The 8,276-nt window shown below is 40.0% G+C and overlaps 1 pseudogene; it reads left to right on the top strand.

The window, feature by feature from the left end:
- Nucleotides 1-689: 689 nt before the first annotated feature.
- LOC144307766 (small ubiquitin-related modifier 1 pseudogene) lies at nucleotides 690-1,769 on the top strand (annotated as a pseudogene).
- Nucleotides 1,770-8,276: the final 6,507 nt, after the last annotated feature.

The raw sequence follows: 8,276 nt of genomic DNA, 5'->3' as shown, positions 1-8,276 counted from the left end.
ATCATAAAAAACCCCAACAAGATGGAGGAGATGTAGATCCCATGTCCAATCGCATATCCCCTATGGCCCGAATGAGTCACCTGGCATCTCTGGTAGATGATTCCTACACCCGGTTGGACAGCTCCCTCCCTCAAGGGCTTGGGTGGCCCATCTTCTCTAAGGGTTTTCTAGGCAGCAGGGGATGATGCTCCCCACAAAAAAACAAACAAACAAAAAAAAAACCAAAAAAAAAACAAAAACAAAAACAAAACAAAACAAAAAAACCATGGCTAACTGTGGCATCCCTGATACCCCTGGTCCCAAATCTCAAACTATGGGTACAGCTGTAGGTGGTAAAACGTCCCTGCTTCTTATGCATCTAGCCCAGTGATTCCGGGGCACGGTACTGTGGTATCTCGGCCGGAGTGCGGCACACTGGGCCCCAGGCGAAGGGCCTCCCAAATAAACTACATGCAAGGAAAAGCAGTCCTTTCCCCGCTATCTAGTTTTGGGGGGAAGCACAGGGCACAGGTGGCGAAGAGACATTCATCAACACTGCCAATTTCTGCGCTTCCCTTTTATCGCCTTCCCGTGACTGTTTAAATCTCAGCTCGCTGCTGAGTTGTAGCCATTGGTAGCCAAGGTAGGACGCGGCCCACGCCCCCCGACGGGTCATAAAGGAAAATGACGACACGTAATGAAGAATTCTGAAGCGGGGCTCAAAGGCCGGCAGAGCGGGCCAGGCCGGGCGTCGTGCTGGTCGTGCAGAGAGGAGTCCGCAAGGTGCCGCACCGAGGGTCGTGCCTGCCGAGGGGGACCCTGGGCGAAGCCGCCACCGCCGCGATGGAGGTCCAGGAGGCAAGCTCTTCCAACAAGGACTTGGGGGGCAAGAAGGAAGGAAAATACATCAAACTCACAGTCGTTGGACAAGACAACAGTGAGGTTCACTTCAAACTGAAAATGACGACCCATCTGAAGAAACTCAAAGAGTTGTACTGTCAAAGGGTGGGTGTTACCATCAATACGCTCAGGTTTCTCTTTGATGGGCAGAGAATCGCCGATAATCACACCCCAAAAGAACTGAACATGGAGGAAGATGATGTGATCCGAGTCTACCAGGAACAAGTAGAGGATCACGCAAGGATTTAGAAATTCTTCTGGCTTTTTCCCCTTCCCCTCAACACTCTTCTATTTCTAAATATAGTTCTTTAATAATGTGGTGTTCACGATGGAATTAAAAACGGACACCACATCCCTTTAAAGGTATCTGATAATTTGAATTCTAGTGCCCAATATTCATGATTATTCGTTTTCATTGTGCTGGTTTTTGGTCATCAAACCTTAGCTCCTGTTATATCGGCCTCGCCTTTTTAACAATCACCTATGTGCACAGAGAGGCCACTCTTTCCAGGGCTGTGCATTTTCAGGCCGGTGATAAAGACGATCCACCGATGCCAATGATCAAAATGACTTTCCAACTGGCCCTGAAGTTCTGGCATGTGACTACTTCACTCCTGGACTATGATTCTCAGTGGGAGATGGAAGTTTTTCAGAGAACTGAATGGTGAAAAATGACTTTTCCTTAACTTGAAGCTACTTTTAGCATTTGAGTGTCTGGACCAAAGGAAGACAACTATCAGGCTGAAGTTGAGATAACCGTGATCGTGAGAATAATGACTAACTCCAAAGATGGCTTTGCTAAGGAGAGAACATCTTAAAAATCTTACCAGAATCCCCAGAAAGTCCTAATTTTCATTAGCAGTTAATAAAGATACTCATGCAGAACTATATTCAATAGAACACTTGTCTTTTTTATTTTTTCTTATTCTTTTTGGCCTGGGGTATTTTTTTTTTTTTAAGATTTTATTTCAGAGGGAGTAGTCACAGGTGTAAGTAGGGAGTTGGGGCAGAGGGAGAGGTCAGACGGAGAGAGGGAGGGGGGCAGAGGGAGGGAGGCAAGGGGGGCTCAGGGAGGGGTCAGAGGGAAGGGGCAGAGGGAGGGGCAGATGGAGGGCCAGACGGAGGACCAGACCGAGAAGGTAGAGGGAGGGGTCAGAGAGAAGACCAGAGGGAGAAGGTAGAGGGAGGGGTCAGAGAGAAGGGAGAGGGAGGGGCGGAGAGATAGAGGGAGGGGTCAGAGAGAAAAGGGTGGGGGAGGGGCAGAGGGAAAGACAGAGGGAGGGGTCAGAGGGCAGTCAGGGGAAAGGGTTGGGGGGAGGGGCAGAGGGAGAGGGAGAAGCAGACTTTCCACTGAGCAGGTAGCGTGACTCAAGGCTGGATCCCAGGACCCTAAGATCATGACCTGAGCCAAAGGCAGATGCTTAAATGACAAAGCCCCCAAAATAAAATATTTTTAAAGCAAAAAACAAAAGCAGCAAAGTTGACCATAACATATATGGGGAATAGTTTGTTGTGTAATCTACCTGAACTTCACATCTCTTAACAGTCCAGGGATGTGTAATGTTATATAGGGACCACAACAATCTTAAACATACACAAAAGATTATCATCTATTGACTCTATTAGATGACACATTTGTTGTGGTTTTAAAGTATGTCCACAAGTTATTTCAACTTCTCTTATTAAGTGGTGGGGTCTGTCTTTTCTCCTTGAATCTAAACTGACTCCTGGGATGGGCATATAGCTATTTGGAGGGAATAATGCCATGTGAATTCTGAGGTTCTGTTACCTGGTACTCTTGGAATGCTTGATCTTGGCATGCCTTCCTCTAAGATCCTTTACCTCAAAAACAAGCCACCATGGTATTAAAATAAAAAAAAATACCAGGGAAGGCTGCATATAGGTATTAAAGCCAACATTCCCAGCTGAATTTCCAGACCTTGATAATACCAGACTCTGTGTCAAACATGTATATGAAAGAAATTCCAGATTTGCAGAGCTCTCAGCCATGAAGTCATCTCTAAGCTTTGAGTCTTGCCAGCTGAGGGCCCAGACATCATGGATCACAGTCAAACCATCTGTGCTATGCTGTACCTAAGAATCTAATCCACAGAATCTGTGCATATAATAAAATGGTTGTTTCACTCTAAAAAGTCTTAGAATGATTTGTTACACAGCAATAGCAACTGGGACACATTAACTTATTTTCATTAATTGCTAAAAATACATATTGAGGTATAGGTCACTTAGCTAAGCAAAATCTTAAACATAAAGTTCTATTATCATTCCTTTTCCTGACCACATTGCTGAAGAATTCTGGATTAACCCAACATTCATTGCATTTTAGGGTCAAGAAAAGCATATCATCTCCTTTAAATGGAAGAGGAAAACCCAGAATTAGGAAAGGGCACAGCGTACATTGTTATTAAAAATAGCTGAGAAAGAGTACATAATTAGTAATAAGAAAACCTGCACCATATATAACAGAGGAAATAAATGCAAATCTTCCATTTGTGCACAGTACTGGGTATTTACTGGAGCAACTTGCTGTTACGAAAGAGTCTTGTTTTTAATCACCATGGCATCCAACGTAATGTTCCAAAGGGATTAATTTGGTAGGAAATTAAATGCTTCGCCTAGATACAAGATCTTTTAAAATTATATATGTGCCAAATTGTGCTAAAATAATTGGGTAGCTGAGGACATCTGCTGCAATAAATTCAAATAGTGAAGATTCAATTTAAATTAATACAAGACACCAGATCAAAAAGAGCCTTTATATTTCTCCTGCTTTGCATGGAGAAAAGCCTGAAAATAGTTCAGTTTAACTATTAAAAAAAAATTACTTGAAAAAAAATCCTGCAGTAGTCTAATCAGAAAGTAATATCATGGAATGCTATTTATAAAGTAGGGCCACTATTCATATTAAAAGCACATCTAAGAGCTTTGTGGTCATTTCCTAGATTGGGTCATACCATTAGAGAGCGGGCAAGGACTACATTTTAGGATCTGATGCTACTTTACTCAGTTATGTGGAAATAAACTGTTTGGATTGCTTCTTGTCTGCATGTTTTAAAGCTCAAGAAATACAGCACGTAGACACCAATACCTCACTGTTAATACCAGGATAAATGCACCTATGCAAGCCAGCCATTAGTGCCTACTGCTGCATAAAGGATAGTCATTTGTGCAGAATGTTCTTGATTAAATTTAGCAAGGACTTTAGTTGAAGCCATTGTATATCATGATTTATAAGAACCAGGGGTTTTGCCAGGACACCTTCACCCCGATGTTTCTAGCAGCAATGTCCACAATAGCCAAACTGTGGAAGGAGCCTCGGTGTCCATCAAAAGATGAATAGATAAAGAAGATGTGGTCTATGTATACAATGGAATATTCCTCAGCCATTAGAAACGACAAATACCCACCATTTGCTTCGACGTGGATGGAACTGGAGGGTATTATGCTGAGTGAAATAAGTCAATCCCCTATCTATCTGATTTTACTCTGTCTTCTGCAATGGAAAACTTAACCCACCAGAGGAGAAATGGTGATGGCTATCAGTTTAGAGGATATATCTAAAAATTTCTTTTAAAATTGTATAATGTATAACCCTAAAAATTATGAAGAATAGCACACAATGTCATGTAGTTATTGAGGATCTATCTCAGGACACCAAAAGAATAAATGGGTCAAATGAGGATCATGTTCATTGCTATTTAGTGTCCACTTTAATTATTTTCATTTGAGGTGGAAAAATCAGCTTGAAAACCTTGATTCCCCTTCTATCAGAGAACTTGCTCATTTATGTATTTAAAAATAAATAAGCAGAACACCACCAAAACAAACACAAAGCATTATGGTGAAAAAAATGTAAATAAAGCAGACAAGAAAAAACAGACTGTAATATTTGCCAACTGAAGTAATTTGTGATCAAAGACCATTTGCAAACGACAGGAACCATATTTCAAATCTTGATCAACTGTCATGCAATTCTTGGGCACAGTTACGGGTCATGAATCATGTATGGAAATCATGCATGTAAGTAATTCTCAATTATTAATCCTGTACCTATCCAAGTGTGTTGTTATCACCCACTTTTTATAAGAAAAATTTTATCATCTGACTTGATGCAACCATAATCAACCTATTAACTTTTTAACCCTCAAATCAGGATATGAAAAAACGTATGAACCAATCCCTTCAAAATTAAGTCAGCAGAATTTCTAAATTTATCACTTATTTCTGTCCTTCTAAATCTGGCAGTAAATCTTCCTGGGGACATATTAACAATTGATTATTAAAGTAAGACTAATTTTCATATATGCTTATGGCTCAAGACAGCATATATGGAAGTATTTTTTTCATACATACTTTATTTTAGGTCTATGAAGGCATTCAGAAAAAAAAAAAAAAGATGTGCTTTCATTCTATGTTAGTCTTTTCTGTATTAGTCCTACACAAAAACAATCCAAGTCTGAAAGGGGCAGAAAAAGGAATCCTGCTGAAATCTAGACTATAATCCAACAGGACAAACAGTCTACACTCATCCCATTATTGGGATAAATGGCGGCACTAGAACAGCATTTTTTCACCTTCCTGACACCTTAGTTGTCCTCTTTTGTGGCTGAGTTGATAATTTCTTGCCAGGTCAAATGGGAAAAAGCACAACACTGATGTTGCGGCAATTCTGTTATTTCCTTTTTTCCCTGTTGCTGTAAATTATTACAAGCATTGTACAGCATGAAATCCTAAAGTCATGTCAGTTTGAATACCAGGATCAATTGCCTGTGGTTACTCAGAGATAAATGCTAGGGCAAGAGCAAATTCAGAGAGAACTCTTTTAATCTTGAGGACAGGAGTTGAATATGTAGAAAGGTCAGCATTTATGAGCAGAGTTTCATTCCAGTTAGCCTGGGTTCGGAGGTAGAAATCTACAAAGTGAACAAGGGATAAGGTTTCCGCTCATTCCTGCCCTTTCTCACCTTGCCCTCTTCTAAGTGAAGGGTATTTAGAGAAATCCCTACAAGGCCGAAGGGCAGGCCCATGGAGAAGAAGGAAGGCTTCAACCCACGTGGAGCTCCCTCATCCTATGTGTGCTTTCTCTTCTTTGGGAATGTTATTTTCTGTATCCGAACAAGGACAGTACAGACTTGTGCTGAATGAGTAAAAAATAATTGACTTCATTTTCTTTACCTTCCCTTTGAGGAAATTCAGACAGATCAGATGGAAGTTCCTGTAATTATTTTTAAAGCTGTTTCACATGGTTTTTCTAAGATAATGAAAAAAGTGAAGTCAATGAAAAAAAAAAAGGACCAACCAATTCAAAATATTCAATGAAAAACACTGGAAAGAAAAATAGATATAAATAATCACAGTGGATACACTCATATGTTATATATGAATAGTTAATAGAAAAACAAAAATGAGAGTTTTTTGGATCTGTGGCATTTTATGTGCTTTATCTTATGTTTTCTTCCTTTTCTAAGTTGTTTTTTTAACAATGAGCATATTCTTTATGCATTCAGAAAAATTGTATACACTTAAAAAGTAGGCAGAGGCTACATGAGCTCAAGTGAGATTCGTCTTCTAAATACTGTCTGTGGAACATGTACATTAAAGGGTGCCCTGTGGTTCACATTTTCAGGGTACAGGAGAACATATGTTCATGTTGTTTACTGAGAGGTGGAATTCAAGTTTATACAAAAAGAAAGAGGGCATTTCTGATGTTTTAATTCCCATCTTCCTTTTCGTCTTTGTAATATGCATAGGTACTCAGTCTCTTACCTGCCATGATTACTTTTAACAATATCCCCCAAGGCTTATCATGTCATTTTGTTTGACCTTCAGTTAACTAACTCCTGCTGATTTCTTTAGTGGTCTCCTAAGACAGGTTTCCCTTTCTTATATAGAGTCTAATGGAGACACTCTTGTAGGTTTTCTTTTTTACTATGTCTCAAAAATCCCATTAACAGAATCTCTATTGTAATACTCATCTAATTATAACATGTTCCTTGCTGAGCTCAGAGGGCAAGCATTCTAATAAAACTGTGGTCCCATACTGAGAAGTGGAAAGAAATAACTGTCATTCTCACTTCAGTAGTAAATTTTAATAAATTAGAGTCTGCAGAATTTAAAATCCACTTGGCAAAGGTAAAGTGAAAGGGTGAACCTACTACTGATCTGGGCATTAACTAGAGATATATAAAGATCCTCTTTTGATTTTAACCGGATTCTGGTTTATATGCCTTAACTAAACTGTCCAAATGTTATTTTGCAAAGAAATCCTGTGATCCAGGATTCTGTGGCTCTAATAATTCAAATTTCTTCCTCTCGGTCATTTTCCTTCTATTACTGTTTGGTCAAATTGTACTGTTTCTTCAATATTCTACACAAATAGTGCTGTACTTTCTGATTTCACATAGCCCCAAATGGACTTACTCTCCCTCTCTTCTGAACATACTAGAATCCTGTCTGTGCTTGCTTAAATGTGCAGGTCATTTCCCATCTTGCATACACTTGTTTCTGTGCATATCTGTGATAGAATTGAAAGAGATGTTCATCTGATGAAGCAGAGAGATTTTATTTCCCACACTCCTCAGTAGTTAAGCTTGGGGAAAGTGCCTGAGCTCTAGCTAGTAGAAATTAGGCCTGGTTCATAAAGTATCTTATATGATCCTACTTTTTCGGCTCATTGGACTACTGACTACAAAGAATCCAAAAAAGAATCTGAAGGGTCCCTTTAAGATAGTGGATTCCTGGCTCACCTTGTGGAAGACTCCCTGATGAAACCCTATTTAAACTATTAAGTAGGGGATCCCTGGGTGGCTCAGCGGTTTAGAGCATGCCTTCAGCCCAGGGCATGATCCTGGAGTCCCAGGATCAAGTCCCGCGTCGGGCTCCCTGCATGGAGCCCGCTTCTCCCTCTGCCTGTGTCTCTGCCTCTCACTCTCTGTGTGTCTCTTGTCAATAAATAAAGTCTTTAAAAAAAAAAAAAAGATACTTAGAAAAATAAACTATTAACTAAATCGGAAAACTTGATTATATTATCATAGATTTTTGGATTATTTTTGTTACAGTGACTAGCACTGATGACTTTAATTAATGCAATACGTGTATCCTCTCTACAGGATTTCAACTATGGCTGATGAACTGAAGTTTCACAGAGACACATTTCTAACCTTGACCTGTCCCCTAAACACTGGATTTGTACTTCTTATGGTGTGCTCTTCATCTCCCAAATGGGTCCATCTTCCCATGGGTGTTCCAACAGACCCTAAAATATAGAATTTATGAAATGTAAGCCAAAGTCAACACCTCGATCAGTTTCCTAGGGCTTCTGTGACAAAGTACCACAAACTGGGTGACTTCAAGCAACAGAAACTATAAGACGATAG

This window comes from Canis aureus, chromosome X (assembly GCF_053574225.1).
Source record: "Canis aureus isolate CA01 chromosome X, VMU_Caureus_v.1.0, whole genome shotgun sequence".
Taxonomy (NCBI): Eukaryota; Metazoa; Chordata; class Mammalia; order Carnivora; family Canidae; genus Canis; species Canis aureus.
The sequence above is the reverse complement of the archived record's forward strand: the minus strand, read 5'-3'. Positions and strand labels throughout refer to the sequence as shown.